Source organism: Sus scrofa, chromosome 5, assembly GCF_054392235.1.
Source record: "Sus scrofa isolate SSC_HxYL_T2T_F1_AM1 chromosome 5, Sscrofa_HxYL_maternal_Yorkshire_Landrace_v2.0, whole genome shotgun sequence".
In the NCBI taxonomy this organism is placed as follows: domain Eukaryota; kingdom Metazoa; phylum Chordata; class Mammalia; order Artiodactyla; family Suidae; genus Sus; species Sus scrofa.
Window position 1 is genome coordinate 34,177,641 of NC_139387.1, and position 21,137 is coordinate 34,198,777.

General features: G+C 41.3%; 1 protein-coding gene and 2 long non-coding RNA genes across 7 annotated transcripts in view; 1 reads left to right on the forward strand and 2 right to left on the reverse strand.

Annotated features, from left to right (window-relative positions):
- Positions 1 to 21,137, reverse strand: part of LOC146403307 (uncharacterized) — an 897,172-nt gene that overhangs the window by 827,215 nt on the left and 48,820 nt on the right. The gene's annotated exons all lie outside the window — the stretch shown is intronic.
- Positions 1 to 21,137, reverse strand: part of LOC106507220 (uncharacterized) — a 356,536-nt gene that overhangs the window by 328,367 nt on the left and 7,032 nt on the right. For all 4 annotated transcript variants that reach the window (XR_014803548.1, XR_002344007.2, XR_014803547.1 and 1 more), the window contains exon 2: positions 6,013 to 6,148. This is a non-coding gene — a long non-coding RNA (uncharacterized LOC106507220). The remainder of the gene's footprint in view (positions 1 to 6,012; positions 6,149 to 21,137) is intronic.
- The window catches only part of HMGA2 (high mobility group AT-hook 2), a 144,715-nt gene that overhangs the window by 33,252 nt on the left and 90,326 nt on the right, over positions 1 to 21,137 (forward strand). The gene's annotated exons all lie outside the window — the stretch shown is intronic.

The window sequence follows — 21,137 nt, forward strand, 5'->3', positions numbered from 1 at the left end:
CAACCACGTAGAGAATAAGTTTACTATACGTGTTGCCCCAGTCCTATTGAATCCTAAGCTGCAATTATGCCATGGCATATAAAGTGCTTCTTTTCCTCCTTGGATGAATACTTGTTGGCAAAATAAAATTTGAAAATCATGGTTTACAAGTGACATTCTTTATTTTTGATGCTAACCATGATCTTATCTAAACAAAAGCTTCCTTTTGAATCAGCTGGAAACATTTTAAAAATCTTGGAAAGGCAGAAAAAAGTATATATTAAAAGAAAGCATTCGTGGATGGACCTAGAGATTATCATACTAAGTGAAGAAAGCCAGACAGAAAAAGACAAACACCATATGCTGTCTCTTATAGGTGGAATCTAAAACTATTAATACAAAAGAACGTATATACAAAACAGAAATAGACCCACAGATATAGAAAACAAACTTCTGGTTACCAAAGAGGAAAGGAGGGAGGGAAGGATAAATTAGGAGTTTAGGATTAACACATATATGTTACTGTATATAAAATAGGTAACCAATAAGGACCTACTGTAGAACACAAGAGACTACATTCAATATCTTGTAATAATCTGTAAGAGAAAAGAATCTGAAAAGAAATAGATGTAGCTGTATAACTGAATCACTTTGCTGTACACCTGAAGCTAACACAACATCGTAAATGAACTATATGTCAACTTAAAAAAAAATCAAAAGTAAAAATAATAAAAAAAAAATAGCAGGACAGACTGCTATTACTTCCGTGACAAACTTCTTTGGTCCTAACGTGATCCACAGATATGTGGTCAAAGCCACCAGTGTGACCACGGAAGTGGCAAATGGGAGCCTGTGGTTCTGCTTCCTGTGTGCTGTTGTCTCTCACTAACGCCTTGTGGAAGCAATGCCAGATGAGTGATTTTTATAAATATAACTCTTTGGTGCTTGACCTGCCTGATGGTAACCCTACACTCAGTTGAGAGATTAAGTAGTTGAATTCCCTCATATTCCTTAGGTGACACAATGAAAGCTGAGAACAAGTAAGTGTCCAACTCAAGGTCATACAACCTCCTGAGCTGGGATGAGAACCAGGTTTCCTGACTCCTAGTCCATTGCTCTTTCCCGGTAGGGAGCAGCTTCCTGTCAACCCACCAGTCTTTTCTTGGTTTTCTATTTGTAATGTTGACAGTTCTTCCTCCTTCAGGTCCCGTATTAGTTTCCTAGAGCTGCTGTAACAAAAGAGCTGCTGTAACAAGATACCATGAACTTGGGTGCCTTAACGTAGGGCAAACTAACTCTCCTAACAGTTCTGGAAACTAGAAGCCTGAAATCAAGGTGTCAGCAGAGCCAGGCTCTCAAAGAAGGCTCTAGGGCGGAATCTGTTCCATGCCCTTTCCTTGGCTTCTGGTGTCGCTGGTAATCTTGACGTTCCTTGACTTTTAGATGCATTGTTCCAGTCTTTCCCTGTCTTGTCAGATGACATTCTTGCTGTGTGTCTCTTCTCCCCTTACAAGGACACCAGTCCTCTTTGATTAGGGCCTACTCTAATGACCTCCCTCAGCTTTACTTGATCACATCCGCAAAAACCCGATTTCCAAATAAGATCACATGCATAGATGAAACAAGGGGTTAGGACCTCAGCATCTTTGGCGGAACACAGTTCAACCCATAAACAGTTCTCCTTAGCTTCAGAACCGTATTTAGAACCAGGCAGGCACATGTAACACACAGTGAGAACCGGCAGTGAGTTTCATTAAGTGTAAAGCATCATATCCAACATTTGTAGTTTGTTACAGTAACACGTGGAAAAGATTTATAGACTGTTTGGGGTGTGATTTTTGGATTAATTCCCTGCTTTGAAACCATTTGTGGGTCCTGTTTATTTAAAGGAAGGAATGAATAGACTTGAAAACACCTAATTTTCATTTTCCCTTTAGCTAGAAGCCAGTTAAAAATATTTTAGGCGATTGAAAACTATGTTGCAGAACATTAGCGCTGAACTTGCTTATTATTTTGCTCTTAGGTTTCAGTTACTAGATGCCTGTTTGCATGTGCTAAAACCTCTAGCTGAGATTTAAAAAAAACAACATTTTGAGGAGTTCTCCCGTGGCTCAGCGGGTTAAAGATCTGGCATTATCACTCTTGTGACCTGGGTTCCATCCCTAGCCCAGGAGCTTCCGCATGCTGGGAGCATGGCCAAAAAACAAACAAACAAAGAAAAAAAACCAATTTTTACAATTGTTCTGTGATCATAAGATCTAGAACAAAATATTTGCTGTGTCATATATGGTGGTGTGTGTACAGTTCTTAAGTAAAAATTAAAAAGAAAGAACTCCTACAGGCAGTCAGCACTCTCAACCATATGCATTCTCCTCAACTCCCCTCATTGAATACAGTTGTCTGTGTTCATAAACATTCTTCCCGACCTCATTTTCTTTGGCGTTATTTGATCAGTTTGGGAGGAAATGTCCATATAACCTTACTTTGTACCTTTTTTAAAAACATACATTTTTTTAAACCAAGTAGTGGGAATGGATGCCATATCTTTTATTAACTTTTATGTATGTGATTCCAAATCTCCCTTTAAATGAATGTCTTTTAGCTTCAAATGCACTTCTTCCCATAAGACTAGTCCCCATTTCCTATAATCTTACAGACCTAGGAGAACAAGACATTTTCCCCTCTGTCGTTTTGATAATTGCGTCCTCTGTGCTCAGTGGTGGCCTATTAACTAACATGAATACCATGGGCTTGCAAAATAGCCTCAAATTTCCATATATTAGAACTGTGAGAATTTCCTATAATGGTGCTTTAGCAATAATGATGGCGGTGCAGGCATTTCCTGAGGATTAATGACCAGCTGGGAGGAACCAGTGGCCCTTGGCCCTGCCTCCCAGCCAGCCATTAAGTCCAAGGAAATGTCTTTTGCTGAGGTCGTTATTGCTATTACAAGCTTAAAATGGAAAAACATAATAGGCGTATGAGTTATTTTTATGGGTTGATGCAGTTTCCAATGGTATGTACTAATTCGAGAAAATGAATGTGTATACATGCAATAGTAAGTCAGATTGTTTGAGTCATCCCTCCGTATTCCATATGTTTTATAACTGACTTTACAGCTCTCTACCTTTCCCGCTCAAAAAAAAAAAAAAAAAAAAAAAATAGACTGAGTAGTTTCAACATTGATTCAAGGCTTAGAAGTATTGTATTCACTGATATATTTGGAAAATCATGAGTTTCTGTTATCAACTTAATATTCAGGTTTCATGTATGGGCTGAAGGGAAAAGTTGTTTATTTTCCATTTCTGTGATAATACATTTTCTCTTAATAAAATGCTGCAAGAATTTTTTTTAACCCTGTAATAATTTGCCGTGCTTCTTTGATTTTTCTCTGTTGTTTGTAAAAGACGCAGCCTTGTATTTATAATTTTGCACAGTGACTCCACAGGAGAGCAATGGACACCTTAGTTTTGCAGCATTCCAGGGTTTTTTACGTATATTAAACATTATAGTTATGGAGAACCCTTTAACACACACACAAACTCCTAAAAAATGAAACTAAAGTGTCGAAATGTTGCTCATCATGCTTCTTTCTGATTCTTTTAACAAGCTAGCATTTGGTGGAAGTTCTTGTGGTACAGCAGATTCAGGATCTGGTGTTGCCCCTGCAGCAGTTCAGATCACTGCTGTGGCACTGGTTCAATCCCTGGCCCAAGAACTTCCACATGCTGCTGGCACGGCCAAAAATAAAAATTAAAAAAAAGAGAGAAAGAATTATCTCTTTAAAAAAAAAAAAAAGCTAGCATTTTTCTGTGTTTTTCTTAATCAACTAGCCAGGGGCATTCTTTTTATCTCAATTATTAACAAAACTCAAATAAAAACATTCTTACAAGTCCTGAAAGGGAAAACCTTAACAATTCTGGACTATGGCCATCCTTGCCCTGGTGGAGAAATGTGGACAGCATCACCCAGACACGGTACCTGTGGACCATTTTTATCTGTCCCACCAGTTAGTGACTCTCCATGTTTATTGAGTTTCAGATCTAGGCCAGGCTCGGTGGGGACCTTGAAAAATGGCAGCACACAGATCTGCCTGAAAAGCCATAGGCATCAAGCTCAGAAGTCTTGTCCCATTTGGCCCTGCAGTTTCTATCCCACTTCTTTTCTTCATCACCACATTTGCTTCCAGCTTCCGAGTGGTTGTTCATGTTGGTGAACTCAGGTGCAGTCACAGTTATTTGACCCTTCTTTGTCAAAGGTCTTCAGGTGTCCCCACTTGCTTGTCCTCTCCATCTCCTCAGCTTTTGACGTCCACAAAAGCTTCGAGACCGCTCTGCCTCTCAGATCTACCCCTCTGCTCTCTTTCACAAAAGAGAAGGTGCTAGGATTCTCCCAGTTCTTTTGGAATAGCACTGGCCAATAGAACTTTCTGCAGTGATGGAAATGGTCCCTAGCTGGGCCATCCAGGATGGTAGCACTAGTCACATGTGGCTCCTGGAACACCTGAAATGTGGCTAATGCATTTGAAGGACTGAATGTTTGGTTTTATTTCATTTTAATTAATTCAAGTTTAAATAGCTTCACATGGCTAGTGGCTACTGTATTGGACAACGAGGTCACCTTGGATGCATTATGTCTTTGCCTTGCTTCCATATCTGTCCTTTTTACCCTCGTAGTACCTTGTAGCAATTCTGTTCTGACTGCCTCTTACCCCTGAAAGAGACTTTAATGCCCTTCGACTCAGATTTTGCCATATGCTTTCTTTAGTCTCTTGCCTAGCTCCATATGACAGAAATCAAGTAACAATTATATGCAAGCCCCTGTGCTTGGACCTGGAAAAAGTACAGAGATCAAGAGAACATTCCAAGAGGTCTCTTGTGGCTCAAAGACCTTGTGGGTTAAGGATCAGGTGTTGTCACTGCAGCGGCTCAGGTTGCTGCTGGGGTGCAGATTTGATCCCTGGCCCAAGAATTTCAACATGCCGCAGGCATGGCCGAAAAAAAAAAAAAAACCAAAACACCCATCAAATATTTTCCAATATTGAATGGCTAAACAACGAGATCCTACTTCTAGCCCAGGGAGCTATATTCAACATCCTATAATAAAACTTCACGGAAAAGAAGAGAAGAAGAATGTGTGTGTACGTACATTACATATATTTACGTACATTACATATATTTATTTACGTACATTACATATATTTACATTACATATATATACGTACATTACATATATTTAATATGTGTGTATATATATAAAAAGGATGTACCTGTGTAACTGCACCACTTTACTGTACAGTTGAACTTAACATTGTAAATTCACTCTACTTCAGTAAAATAAATATTAAAAAAAAAAGAAAGTACGTGCTCCATCCTCAAAGAACTCACAGAGAAGAAAGAACCAAGGTTTTCTGGGTGACACTGCACAGACAATTCATGATTCAGCATTAGTTCTAAGTAAGCCGTCTGTGGACTTGCCCTATATGGCTTTGAGAGGGGAGGTACTGCAAAAAAAGTGTTATTATTTCTGAAAAGATTAACTTTCAAACCACTTTTAAATGAGGTGCTTTATGAAGTAAACAACTATTATTTCTTAAAATGCCGCACTGGTGCCTCATTAAGATGATTCTATGTCATTTCTTTTTTTAGTGCAGTCCCAGTTTAGGCCTATTGTTAGTGTAACTACCAAGAGTACCCGAGGCCCATCCCCACCGTGTCCAGCCTGGGAGCGTCCATCCTCTCATCCCCCTCCTTGCAGTCTGCCTCAGTTTTACGCAAACACACATACACTCCTTGTACCCCCCCAACCTTGTCACATCTTGGTATTCTTAGGTTACGTCCAGTTTATTCTTTCAGGTCATTCCTCTGTTTGGAAACTGCCAGGAGCTCCTAATAACAATTATAATCGAATCAATTACACATTTTTCGAGTCTCACCCATAGAACTTTTTAGCTCTCTGTTTACCATTTTTCTCACATACGTGTAGCCAAGTGAGGACGTTTCCTATTCCATGCAAAAACAGACACGTTCTCACCTTCACTTTGACTGGCATCTCTGTCTTCCACATCCAGCTGTTGAAAAGCTTCCCGAATCTTCCACTTCCAGTCTGGACACCACTCCTTAATGAACTAGCTCCTGACTCTCCTGGTCAGAGATGGGCCGTCTCCCCCCTGGAACATGATCACACACCGTTAGTGCCTTGCTTGGAATGTGGTCCTTTTCGAACAGGTCTCGTCTTTATTGACCTATTTCTTAAACTCCTTGAGAAGAGGTACCACCTGCTTTGCATTTTCTTCAAGACCCAGGACAGTGGGTATACAGTAGTTGCTCAACACACATTTGTTGATGACATTTTAAGAAAAGCACATGGCTAGGCTACTTAGGTCATTCCCACAAGACGATTTCTTAAAACTGTGTAATTGGAGGCTTTTTTTTTTTTTGAAAAAAAAAAATATATTTTCATAGTATTATGTCATTAATTACTGTACCCTGAGGAGTGACTGCTGCTGTTAATCTTTTGGATTCAATACTTAGAGACATAAATATAAGTGACATTAGCTCTACCACTGCGCTCAGTGAGATTACAAAATAGAAAGTAGACTTGGAAGTAGATGCTAGAAAAATATACCTGCAAAGAAAACAAAATGTAGAAAATCTTCCTAAGTTAAGATCAGGGACACGATCTAAGATAAAGCTGCCAAACTAGCATGGATAACGTGGTTGCAGACATTGCTGTGCTATTGCAAAGAGTTGTGTCTATTTGGGGGAAGTTTCCTCCCCCCCCAAAGTTGTCTATGATTGATTTTTTTGAAAAGGTCGTTTTTAAAGAAACAACACTTGTTGATTGGGATGGACACAACAGAATCCCAGGTGGCAAAACTTGTATGTGAATGATTGCTTTAAATTCTCTTTCTAAATATATGGTATGTATAGTGCATTCAGGAAATAAATTAGTTTCCTTTTTCTTTCTAAAATTGTTTTTAATCTTTAAGTATAGTTGATGTACACCATTATATTAGTTTCAGGTGTATGGCTAATGATGCAATATCTCTATATATTGCAAAATGATCACCATAACATATCTAGTTAATATCTATCACCCAACTGTTAGAGAGTTTTTTTTCTTGTCAGGAGAACTTTTAAGGCTTACTTTCTTAAGGACTTTCAAGTATGCAATACAGTAGCATTCTATGCAGTACAGCCTCATGACTTATTTTTCTTATAACTGGAGGTCTGTGCCTTTTGACTCCCTTCTAGACACTCTCTATATTTAATTTAAGCACCTTATATGTCCTTGGTAAACAAAATGATAAAATCGTAAGAGTAAATTAAGAAATATTGCGACTATTTTCTGAATAGACTGTACTTAAAAATTTAACAAATCTATATAATATTTTTGAAGTCAGTTTATGCATGAGCATATTCCTAATTCCATGGTGAGACTAGATTTTAAAGGGTGATAACAAAAGATAAGGATTGGATAGGTTTACTTTTCCTGAGACTTTTACAGCAAACCTAGCAAAACGCACAGACAACACAGCTTCAAACAATAGAAAATGGCCCTCTCTCTCCTGTCCTCTCCCTGCTTCTCACAGTCAATACCTCCATCACGACTACCACAAGCTTAAATACTTTAAATATTTTTACATTTTTATGTTATACAAGAATTGACGAAAAACTTGGAGTTCCTGTCGTGGCTCAGTGATTAACGAATCCGGCTAGGAACCATGAGGTTGTGGGTTCGATCCCTGGCCTTGCTCAGTGGGTTAAGGATCCGGCGTTGCCAGGAGCTGTGGTGTAGGTCGCAGACGTGGTTCAGATCCTGCGTTGCTGTGGCTGTGGTGTAGGCCGGCTGCTACAGCTCTGAGTAGTCCCTTAGCCTGGGAACCTCCATATGCCGCAGGAGGGGCCCTAGGAAAAGACAAAAAAAAAAAAAAAAAAAAAAAAAAAGAATTGAAGAAAAACTATCCCTCAAAATGCCTTTAAAAATACTGTTTGGGGACAGTTAATCTGCTTGGTAGTACGAAATGGAAGCCAGTTGTTAGAAATCTCTCTTCAAACACTTGTAAAGTGGTGTCAAGGACTAGAAGCGGGGGTCCCTTGGAGGACGGCTGTGCCCCTAACTAAGAAAAAAATCAGGAAGGAGACGAATGGGCTTAGAGTTCGCAGTAGAGATGAAATATATCCTTTCCTTATGTATGGGTGAAGTTTGGGAGAGGAAGCGGAGCTGCAGGGAAAGACACAAGAGCCATTCGTGGTAGTAGCTGAAGCCATGGCTGTGGCTAGAGATCTGCAGAAAATGTGGACAAAGGAAAGTGATGCAGAAAGTGGTGAAGAAAGGAAATATGGGACCATTGCACGCAAAGGAGATAAAAAAATGCCGTCAGCTACCAGTGATGGTGTGTGGACCATGGTCCCTCCATTCGCAGAACCTGTGTATGCTTCCCTGGCCCATTCCTCACGCACGCTCAACTCATTGACCTCTCTGCTAGCTCACCGGAGTCAGCACACGACAGACAGCAGTGAACCCCACACCCTGGAGATGCGATCAACACTCAAGGACGGGGGCAGAGGGGTGGCAATAAAGAACCAGGGGGAATCCTTTTTGGAGCCAGATCGGTTCACTCCTATCTGCGACATCCCGTTTAACATCTGGAAAAGTTAAAATTTTCCTGTGCAATTAGCCTTGCCGAATGGAGTGTTTCTGTTGGTTTACTGAAACTGTCTAGCACAGTGGGCTGCAAGTGTAAGTCCTGGTCCTAGCAGTTGTCTGCACCTTCCTTTTTGAAGTATGAAGTGAACATCTGTAAAGAAGAGTGAAATGTCCCAGGGGGGTTGATTAAACCGACAGTCATGGCTTTCAGAATCACTAGATTTCAAAAGATGATACGCTTCCCCTGGATCAGATGATGAGGAACTGAGCTGTAATTTGGGACTCACTCTCGAGAAAAGGTCTGAAAGGTTTTCACATGAATAGAATCGGAAGGGTCAGGGACACCAGAGTCTGTGCCCACCACCAGTCTCTCTGACCTTCTAGGGGACTTTGTGTTCAGGTGACAGTAATCACGACCCCCACACTGAGCAGACAATATGAGATTTTCAAAGCTCTCGAAAGGTGTATGGTGTTTCTAGGTAAGCTGGTGCTGCACAGGATTTGCGCTTGCACCCAGATTTGGCTGAGCAGATTCAGTAATCCAACAAAAATGCTGTATTCTGTAAAGCTAATTGCAGAAGAAAATTTTAACTTCTCCAGATGGAAAATGGGATACACATATTCACTGAAGAAACAGAACTGTTTCCCGCACCGCGGCTCTTAGTCTTAGTTCCATGAACCTTATGTATTCGCAGTAAACATTTATGACCATATTTAGGTCCAAGCAGCATGTGGGATTTTGTGCTAGTAGTTGCTGATGAATCTCTGGAATAGGAATCCTTTCTATCTGAGGTATCCATGGTAACTAAGTAGAGCCCATTTCCATTGTGCTTATTAGCTTCCAACCTGCTGGCCAGGCTTTGACTCTGTGGGCTCCAGGATTCCTAATTCATATAACACCCCAGAGAGGTGGGTAAGTGCTTTTCAGAAAAGCAAACTTAAGCAAGGATTTGAAGAGATTTGAAGAATGCCACATGGCAGCCAAGATGATAATTTTTGACTCACGAGTTCATTTAATTGAGGAGTGCTCTAAAGTCAAAAACGCCATAGCTAGCAACAGAATTATGATTATTAGGAAAATAATAGCATTTTCTTGCACCTCTTTGAAATCTTCTGTGATGTTACAGACTCCATCATTGGCTCTTTTGCAGGTAGTTCACTGTGCACTTTGCACTTGGCAGAGAGATTACTAGATTTGGTCTATTAAGAGCAGCATTCTTTTTTTTTTTTAAATAATAGGGAAATATTTAACATACTAGAAAAAATGCTTAAAATTAATGACATTACCATTAATGCAGTAATGTTCATGTATCTTCTTTTTTCCCTAGGACATCCTACTATGGTGTTTACACTTGCCACACAGTAGATTTCCTTTCATTTGCATGTTGCAATGTCCGCTTGAGCCCCAGCATAAAAGTGTCGGTGGCCCTTATGTCTTAGCTCATTTAATTGCAATTAGAAATAGTGGGATGTCTTTCATTCACTTTAGCTCTTTTAGACATTTGTGTATTTTTGTTTGATTTCATGAGGGTGAACTTTTTATACTAAACCTTTATAGGTAGAAATGGAAGCACTCTATATTAATGAAATGTAAATGCGCTGACAATATTATAGCTGTTTTAAAATAATTATGTTACATCTACATTAATCTTCAGACGTTCTGAAATTTTCCGGTTTGAGTGGACATACAGCATGCCATGTACCAGAGTGACGTTTTTCCATTATCAAGACGAGCAGATACTCGTTCTGAGCATCTGTGTCCACCTTTTCACTACCATTCTGACTGTCGTTACTGGCTAAAATGATGGAGAATCAAATGTGTGAAGTCTAGGGAGTCACATCAAATATATAATTCCTTGTGTCCAGGGAGGGTGTGCTTCTATGTCAGAGAGAAAAATAGTTCACACACATAGGAGAAAGAATAGAAACGAGAATGATCCCTAAGGTGATCGGCTCACTCACTTAGCTAACATTTATCACGTCAGTGCTAATCCTGGGCACTGGGCCAGATAGCAGAGATACGTTGGTGAGCACTTCAGGGCCCCTGCTCTCATGGATCTTACATTCTAAAAAGGGACTATGACAGTCGTCTAATTACTCAAGAACAAAGATCATCTCCAGGAGTTCCCATCATGGCGCAGCGGAAATGAATCCGACTGGGAACACTGAGGTTTCGGGTTCGATCCCTGGCCTCGCTCAGTGGGTTAAGGATCCGGCGTTGCCAAGAGCTGGGGTGTAGGTCACAGATGGGGCTCGGATCGGCTGTGGTGTAGGCTGGCAGCTACAGCTCTGATTTGACCCCTAGCCTGGGAACCTCCATATGCCATGGGTGCAGACCTCAAAACACACACTCACACACACACACAAGAAAGAAAAGGAAAAAAAAAAGATCATTTCCAACAGTAATAAGAGTTGTGGATAAAAGTGGCCCATCTTCAGGTAGTGGAGTGTACTGAAGTAGGGGAGGCTGCTTTAGATTGGGCTGTCTGGGTGGGCATCACCGAGGAAGTGCTATGTGAACTTGGAGCCCCGAATGCCAGGATGCCAGCCTGGCAGCTGGTAGATGTGCTGGCCGGCCTTAACCAAGATGGCAGGGGAGAATTAACAGGGGGCTAACCGAACATTCAACTTTATTTTTCGCATTCCCTGGGCTATGAAGAAGGTGCTAAGCAGAACACTCAAGGATCTGTTGGTACCATAAGAGGCAGGTAAAAGGTGAGAAGATTCATTTGTCTTCTTCTTGTGACTATTTGTAAATTTCAAGCAAGATAAATCTTACCTCTCCCACCTTCGCCCACCTTTCATTCTTCGGCACAGATTTAAGAAAGCAAGCTATCAAAGCCGTCATTAATAAAAATAGTTGTTCTTTTTAGCAGTGCTACCTCGGAAGAAAGAAAATCAAATTGCTGGCACTTAGCTGGGATGTAGCCGATGTGTATCAGCTCTGCTTGGCCTTGTGTTCCCTTAAACCATCTAAGTCAGGTTGTTCTTTTGCTGCTGCTTTCTCTGTGGACATGACAGACAGAGACAGAGAGAGCGTGTGTGTAGGCACAGGGGAGGAGAAATCAGTGCTGGTTTTCTGGTTTCCAAACACTGCAGAAGAACACAGTGGAGGAGGAAACAGAATTTGTGAGGAAAGAGGGAGAAAGAGGGGCAGGAGACTCCTCGCTGTGGGTTCAATGACTAGTTCCTATAACAACATAAAAAATGTTGACATCGGGAGTGGAGGACCTGCCGTTGTGCTCAGCTGGCGCTCCTGAATGTGGTTAATGGCACAGACCGTGTAGAAGTGGCCCCTTGTCCCGTTTGAACGATGAGCAGAGGTCTAGCCCACTGAGGCACTAACCCTCTTTTCTGACTTCTTCCTCTGCTGAGCACATCATTACCTTTCTGTACAAAGGCAGCATGAAAACCTGGAGACCGTCCCCGGAAGGGGAACCTCTAGGAACTTAATCTGTTATGGGGAGAGCCAGGATCCAGCACACTCAAGAGTGGTGTCTGAGCAGGAGGCGTCGGAATTGGCTGGCCAGTCCTCCCTGAGTGAGTGTTTATTATGTTTAAGCTACAGAACTAATTACTGTGAACGGACACAAAGGAAAGAGAAGACCAAAGCCCTATCCTCATGATACTGACAAATCAGTTGGGCTGAGCCCACAGGAATCAACCAGAGAACACGTCTGCCAAGTTCCAGTTGTGTAAACGGGGAGGATATGAGTCTTGTGGGGAACACAGAGTCGAGGCGAGAGCGATTAGTCAGAAGGCTGCCTGCAGGAGAAGAATTTGGGGTGGAGTTTTGAAGGATGTTTTGAATTGGGGAGGAAACGATGTGAATTAACATACGCAGAGCTAGTGGCCTGAGCAAGACTGGCATCACCTGGAGGGCAAGGACGTGGTGTCAGTTTATTACGCGTTCCCGAAGTCCCCAGTTACGCCCCAGCAGTGAATGAGGGACTTGGGCGCCATGTTGCTAAATGGATGAAAGGTTGGCCCTTCACTCTGCCACCAACCACGGCGCTGAATGGAAACAGATGTCACCGGCACCTGGAGACCTGTCCCTTTTGTCTGCCTATGTCCACTCCCTTTTGAGTTCTTTCTTCCTCCAACAAGGCTCACAAAAGAATCTCTGCGTCTGGGAAGGAACACATATCCAGTGACCTTCTGCTGCTGCCCTCACTGAAAGGGGAGAATCCTGTTGAATGCCCCTGGAAATGTAAGGATCTCTTGTGACATAAAAGTCTCAGGAGAAAACTAGTAGTTAAATTGCTAAGTTCTTTGAGTCTGCAGCTTTTTTCACTTGCAGTGCAGATAAGTGCCTGATCTTACAGGATCACATTTCTGACTTCTTTGTTCTGGCTTCAATTTTTTTTTTTTTTCCAAAATGCCATTTTCATTTGTTCTTAGAGTTTAGAGCATGTCAAAGAGCTTCTCTAGCAGTAGGAGGTTTTACAGAGCACATGAAGAATGAAAACTAAATTATCATCCTGGAAGCAGTCCACAAGGATCAGGGAGGTGTCTGATTACTTTCCAGGCTTGGCTGTTTCTGAACTCGAAGCAGGAAAGGGAGAACTGAGGCAGTGTCACATCATTTGGGCCCCAAGCACTGATTACCCTGAATATGAAGAAAAATTGAAGCAAGAGTTTCTTTGTTGTTTTCTCCATGGTTCTTGTCTAATTCAGTACATCTTAAACAATGGTTTATGGACTGGTGAAATGGCTGAAAAACCCACGTAGTACCAGTCTTACATGTTCTCACCTAACTCTTTTACCTAAATCCTTGTTAGAATATGGGAATGCTAGCAGCATTTTTTATTTTTTTTATTTATTTTTTGCTTTTTAGGACCACACTCGTGGCATATGGAGATTGCCAGGCTAGGGGTCTAATTGGAACTCCAGCTGCCAGCCTACACCACAGCCACAGCAACACCCGATCTGAGTTGCATCTGTGACCTACACCACAGCTCATGGCAACGCCAGATCCTTAACCCACTGAGCGAGGCCAGGGATCGAACCCACAACCTCAAGGTTCCTAGTTGGATTTGTTTCCGCTGCGCCACGATGATGGCAACTCTGCTAGCAGCATTTTTAATGTTATCAGCTACATTGGCTTATATTGGTTTTTCTTGAAAGATTAATGGAATCATGGCACTTGAAAATTAAAAAGTAGGAGTTCCCGTTGTGGCACAACAGAAACCAATCCAACTAGGAACCATGACGTTTCGGGTTCGATCCCTGGCCTAGCTCAGTGGGTTAAGGATCTGGCGTTGCCGTGAGCTGTGGTGTAGGGTGCAGGCACGGCTCGGATCCCGTGTTGCTGTTGCTGTGTGGTGTAGGCTGGCAGCTGTAGCTCCAGACGGACCCCTAGCTTGGCAGCCTCCATATGCCATGGGTGCAGCCCTAAAAAAGCAAAAAAAAAAATAAAAAGTAAATCAAAAATTTGCATCAAAACTCAAATTGTAGACACTGTTATATTTTAAAATGCTAATGCTGCCCCAAACCACCAACTCAGATGCACAGGTGAGTTTCATAGATTATCACTGACTTCCTGTACCACATACTTTAAGAGATTGGTGTTAGCAAGCTGCTCCACTTCCTTGATCAAAGAGGCAGAAACCTCTGCAAAACATTCAGCTGATGGAATGCTTCGCTAGAATGAATCTAGGAACTGTTTTCTAATGCTCCTATTCAATAGCAAATAGACTTTGATTCATTTTGGTGTAGGGTTCCCTGGGTCAATTTAGTTTGAATATACATCATTTGAAATAGGGTACCGCTGCTACCCTCATCACTTATAAATTGAAGCAAGACTGGAGAAGGAGCATAGTGGATACAGAGCAACTTGGAAAGATGACAGCAGTGACTAAAAATGAAACACAATGGTTGTATTTCAGGGACCCTACCAAGCAGAAGGTAATTACCATAGCTCTTAAAGTTCCACCTGATAGGTTGATGGAGCCTCAAGTCTAATCTGATATCATGTCCCATACCCCTGTCTTGCTATCGGCTAAAGTCATCAGGGAAGAGGCAAAGAATGTCCTGTCAATAAGGTAACCCCTCATGGATCACAGTAATCTACCCTCCATGGCACTGTTCCTTCCCACACAATGGGCTAGAGATTGCTGCTCCATTTACGTATTTAAGAAAGAAAGGTCAAACTCAAGTTTGAAAAGATACATGCACCCCCAATGTTCATTTACAATAGCCAAGACATGGAAGCAACCTAAGTATCCATCAACAGAGGAGTGATAAAGGATATGTGGCATATATATAATATACATGATGGAGTATTACTCAGCCATAAAAAAGAATGAAATAATGACACTTGCAGCAACATGGATAGACCTAGAGATTATCATACTAAGTGAAGTAAGCCAGACAAAGACAGTTACCATATAATGTCACTTATATGTAGAAGCTAACATATGATACAAAGAACTTATTTACAAAACAGAAATAGACTCACAGTCAAAGAAAACAAAGCTATGGTTCCCAGTGGGAAAAGGGGTGGGGAGGATAAATTAGGAGTTTGGGGTTAGCAGGTACATACTATTATTTATAAAATAAACAACAAGATCCTATTGTATAACATAGGGAACTATATTCAATATCTTGTGGTCAATATGAAAAATAATATATATGTATATATAAATAATATATGTAAGGAATATGTATAAATAAAGCACAACATTGTAAATACTTCAATTTTAAAAAGAATGATCAGGAAATATAGTTCACATTTCATTCTGATATATACTGTTTTGAGCATCTTTTCTTAATATAGGCAATATAAATGTGGCATCTAAACACTGTCCTGCTTACTAGTTATAATCAGTATTTATTTATTTATTACTTTTGTCTTTTGTCTTTTTAGGGCCTCACCTGTGGCATATGGAGATTCCTAGGCTAGGGGTCTTATCAGAGCTACAGCTTCTGGCCTATGCCAGAGCCACAGCAATGCCAGATCCGAGCTGCACCTGCGACCTACCCAGAGCTCACGGCAACACCAGATCCTTAACCCACTGAGTGAGGCCAGGGATTGAACCTGCAACCTCATGGTTCCTAGTCGGATTCGTTTCCACTGCGCCTCCTAGAATCAGTATTTATTAATGCCTACTAAATACCAGGTCTCAAAGTAAACCTTCACAGGACATCTGATTGACATGTTATACATGAAGACACTGAGTTTCAGAAAATTTAAGTAATTTGCAGGGATACACAGTTAGGGAGTAACAAAACTTGAGTCTGGAACTCCAGTCTATCATACTCCCAAATTCATGATTTTTCTGGACCATGTGGCCAACCCAAATAGAAAGATACAGAAATCTTACAGTTTGCAGTCCTTCTCACATTTTAGCTTTGGGATTAAAAGTTTTGGTTATGCTTTGCAAAAATGTAGTGCTCAGTATTCCAATTATATTTAATAAACATTTATTAAACACTTAATGGGTTGTGGGTAAGTTCTTAAAATATGGTTCTTAGCCTTAATAACTTACAGCCTAAGGGTAGATACACAGACACTTGAAACTTCTGTTTATTTTGAACTCCAACTTTGGGTCAGGAGCTACGCTTTGGTGCTATAAACATTATCTTACTTTATTATTATATTTTTAAGAGCCTTATAAAGCAGACATTTTATAATTATTTTTGCCAAGATAGGAATCATAAAGGTCTTTGAGGCCTTTATTCCAACTAGGTAAAATTAGGAAGATTTTATGAAGAAGATGAGTGACACTTCAGACTGAGCCTTCATAAATGGGAGGAGTGCCCGTTGTGGCGCAGCGGAAAGGAATCCGACTAGGAACCATGAGGTTGCGGGTTCCATCCCTGGCCTTGCTCCGTGGGTTAAAGATCCGGCATTGCCGTGAGCTGTGGTGTAGGTTGCAGACATGGCTTGTATCCCAAGTTGCTGTGGCTGTGGCATAGGCCGGCAGCTGTAGCTTGGATTCGACCCCTAACCTGGGAACCTCCATATGCCGTGGGTGTGGCCCTAAAAAGGCAAAAAAAGGGGGGGATGAATAAATGAGAGTTTATGAAGACAACTAGAAGATGAAGTTCCTGAAGAGAGTCTTCCATGCTGTGGGAACAGTAGGGACAAATCAATGGAGGCGGGCAAGTGCAGGGCATGTTCAATGAGAGCAGAGAGTTTGGGTTGGACAGTGCATATTAGGGCCATTGCGCGGTCGGAGGTGGATGTGGACAGAAAGCCTAAACAGTAAGTGGTAATATAGGCCATGAAGTTCATGCACAGCAGGCTCAGAGGGATCGGGCATCATAGGAAATGGGAAACTCTTAAAGACTTCTGAGTGAGACAGTGAGTGATCTGATCTGATTTGGTTCAGAAAAGAACTTAGCCTTAATCAGAAGCTAACATCATGAGTCATAGATACGTGACCTCCTATGACCAATATATTAGAATTATTTTCTGCAGTCACTTTCTTCTTTAAAACATCAGTTTTATTTTTTAAATTTTATTAAAGTCCAGTTGATTTAAAATGTTGTGTTAGTTTCGGGTGTACTGCAAATTGATTCAATCATACATATATCCATTGTTTTTTTAGATTCTTTTCCCATAATAGGTTCTTACAGAATATTGAGTAGATTTCTCTGTGTATACAGTAGGTCCTTGTTGGTTATCTATTTTATGTGTAGTAGCGTGTATACGTTGATCCCAGACTTCTAATTTATCCCTACCCCTGTAAAATACTGCTTTTTTGAAGAGCAGTTTGTAATACAGGTAATTAGCATTTTATAAGATGGTCTTTATAGTTTCTGAATGCCAGAAGCTGGTAATCAAGTGCTTTGGTTAACTTGAAAGTGAAAAGATTTACCTCCTTCTAACAGTTTGGTCTCAGTATTAGCAATCTGAGAACTCTCCCTTTAATTCTGTGAAGTTGCATTGAAATCATATCATTATCTCAGTGCATGACTCTGTCATCTCCACTAGCTGTAGACTTTGGCAGATTGGGACCCCGTTTTTACTTTCTTTCATATCTCCCACCGCACTGGAGAAGCCATCATTACTCCGTAGACTTGTTGAATGAATGAAGAATTAAGTGGCTAGACATTTAATTGGCCAGTTAACCTAGAGGTTAACTGTCATTCGCGCTCTGAGCATCGTAGTGAATGACTCACCCAGGGTCACAGTGAGAAAAACTTGGGGGCCTCTGAAGAACCAGATTTCTGTAAATGGACAAATATATGAGTTCCATGGTCTCTACAGAATTCCATGGCTCTACAAGTTCGGGTCTCTACCCAGACGTCTAATTCACTAAACCTAGGTTGATGGAAGGGTTTTCCTGGATAAGAGTTTTCTAGCATAGGAGTCAGCAAACTGTGGACCACAGTCCAAGTCCTGCCCATTGCCTGTTTTTGCGTGACCTGCCATCCAAGAATTTTACATATTTTTTTAAGTGGTAGAAAAAAATCCAAGCAATAGTAATATGTTGTAATATGTGAAAATCAGGTGAGATGCAAATTTCAATATCCAGAAATAAAGTCTTACTGGGGCACAGCCTCTCTTATTTGTTCATGCCCTGTCTGGGGCTGCCTTCCCACCGTAGTGACAGAGTTGAGTAGTTGCCACAGAGACCACGTGGCCCGCAAAGCCTAAAATATTTACTTTCTGGCCCTTCACAGAAAACGTTTGCTGACCTCATGGCTCAATCATATCTTCCTGGCCCTCTTAATCCATTTATATGGGCTTCTTCCTTTTGTGGGCAAATGGAAAATGACTTTACATTCATTAGTTGAAGCAAGAAACCTTTAGTTTTGCTTTCAGATCTTTTATTCCTCCCTCTCTTGAGAATCTGGAATCTGTATATTTAGATTCTCAGAACTAAAGAATAATGAGGTAGAATGTGTTTTCTCCATTAGGAAATCCCTTTCCTATAGGGATCCTGAAAGTGTTTTTTTTCTTTTTTTTTTTTTTTCTTTAGGTTGGAGAGCTACATTCCTTTTCTAGTCATACCCCATTTTTAGTTCACACTCGGGCTGTCAGCCCCGCAGAACAATGCCAAGTGAGCTTCTTAGGATCTCTTAGAAATCTCTTGCAGTTTGGTTTTGGCCCATGTCTTATCCGGGTAGTTTTCCTCAGAAAGATTCAGAAACAGTGGACCAACCTTGGATTATGAACAATCCATTTAACCTCCCTGTTTGGTGTGTTCATGTCACAGGACCAGTTGCCGTCTGTGCAACTGTTTGTACTTCTCCGCATCACAGCTTTGTGGGGTCTCGGGCCCCTTGGGCATAGCGGAAGGAGGTGGGCCAGCCTGCCTTTCGAAGGTCAAGGCCATTCTGAAATGTCAGGGAGGCAGCAGGCTGCAAAGTGAAAACTATCCTCACCTCTTCCTGTCTGTCATTCACTCTCGAGGCAAACGGGGTCTGGCTTCCACCCCTGGCATCCCAGGGAAACAACGTCAAGGTCACCAATACAGCCTCTTGGCTACCAGACCCCAGGGATGCTTCTCAGTCTTCATCCTGGAGTTTCTCCTGAAGGATCTGAGCGGGACCACCTTTCCCTGTTTCACACGCCCCCTCCTTGGATCCCAGAGCAAAAACCTGGTCCTGACATTTCTTCTCACCTCTGAAAGCTCCTCGGACGACGTGGTGGGCGCTTTCTTCCTCCCTGCCCTACCCCCGTCGTGCGCCTCTGTGATTACACGTAAAGCCCTCTTGGTTTCATTCCATGTGTCCATTCTGAGTGCTCAGTGACATCTGTGTGTCGGTTGTTAGCTGCATGTCAGTGACTGTGTTCTTAGCTTGCGTGAGATCCGCTCACCCCGAACTCCCTTCTTTCTCCGTTTTCAGCACTCACAGAATCCTGTCATTTATTTACTGCGCCATATGCTTCGAGTTTTTCTCTTCCTCCTTTCCCACTGCTGCTTCCCTGGTGCGGGCCCTTGTCATCCTTCGCTTGCACCAATGGCACTGGTCTCCTGCTCGTTTCCCGCCTGTCTCAAGTCTTCTATCCCCCACCCGCCCCGGGTACTCTCACAAGTGCCATCTCCAAGGCAAAAACCTCGACCCTGTCCTACCAGAAGCCTTCTATGGCTTCCGTTCACCCAAGAGAGAAAGTTTAAATTTCTTATGTGGACTCTAGCATTAGACCTAGTTTCTAATCTTGCCTCTTCTGTCACCCGCCCATTGGAGTTTTTAACTCCATGAGTACAGGAAAGACTAGTTTGTCTGAAACCTCTGTTGGTTATTTCATGCCTCTGCTCTGATGGGTGTATTCTTTACCTTTATCTCCATCGGGACAAATCGCAATACATCTCCCAAGCCCCATTTCAGATATGGTTCTCCCCCCGTCCCGAAATTAGCACCCCCTCCTCTTTGCCATCCAAGGCGTTTGTACACGCCCTTAGGAGAGCACAGGTCACGGTGTACTGTGAGTATTTGTTTACATTTTTTTTCACACAGCAGACTCTGTCTCCTTCCTCTTTGCATTTTTGGTCCATAGCACACTGTCTTGTCTTATAAAGAACATCCCAGAAATGAATGTGTCCCAGCTATCGTCTGGACCTACACCAGGAGCCCTCGAGATGCTATTACCAGATGTTTTAGAAATGAATGGTGCTGTAAAAACCCAATAGAGTAATTATCAGCAGAAAAGGTTTATTTCCTTTTCTCAGTATTTTATTTGTGTTGAATCTAGGCTGAGTGTGTGAGGCTCTATATACTCACTCAAGAAGTCAGGTGTGGGAAGAGTAGCGTTTATTTTAATAGAACAGAGTAGAAGAGAAGAGGAGAGACTTCCGATGTCATTATTAGTGAGTCATATACATTAGAGATCAAATTGAATTTTCCTACTAACATGGAGAGCGCTTGATAGAAAGCTAGTGCCGATCTAGTCATATAAAGCATGTAAATATGTGTAATATGAAAGGCATATACTCGCACATGTATATATATTTAAAAGCCACCATTATAACATTACTGAGTTATATCTTATTATATTCATCCTCAGAAAAGTATCATTGTTGAGTCCAATAATAAAGACGAGGGGACTTTATGGAGTTAACATGGCATTAAACATGTGGTCCCCATCTTATGGAACTCAAAAATCGCAAAAATAAAAAGACAGGTAATAATATAAGGCACTTTGAGGTTTGCCAATTACTGGCAAATAGTAAGTGAGAGTCCATTTCGTATCTCTCTCTTACTACAGCTCTTTGCACACAGTGGGCATTTAATAAGCATTTGCTGAATGAATGAAGCGACAATGGGACAGAGACACATTTGCAGTAATTTTCAATTGTTTTCTCTTCACTGTATGCATTTAACTGAAGTTGAGTCTTTTCTATTTTATTACACTAACCACTATGAATAAGAGCAAGAATTTATCCTTAATACTTTTCATAGATCTCAGTGATTACCTGTGAAGATAAAATTTATTTTTATTTTGCAAACTGAAGATCAAAATTAATAAATGTATCCTGTAAATAATAAAGATAAATACCATATATAAGTAATAAATATATAAAAATGTATATAATTTAAAGCTATGTCGA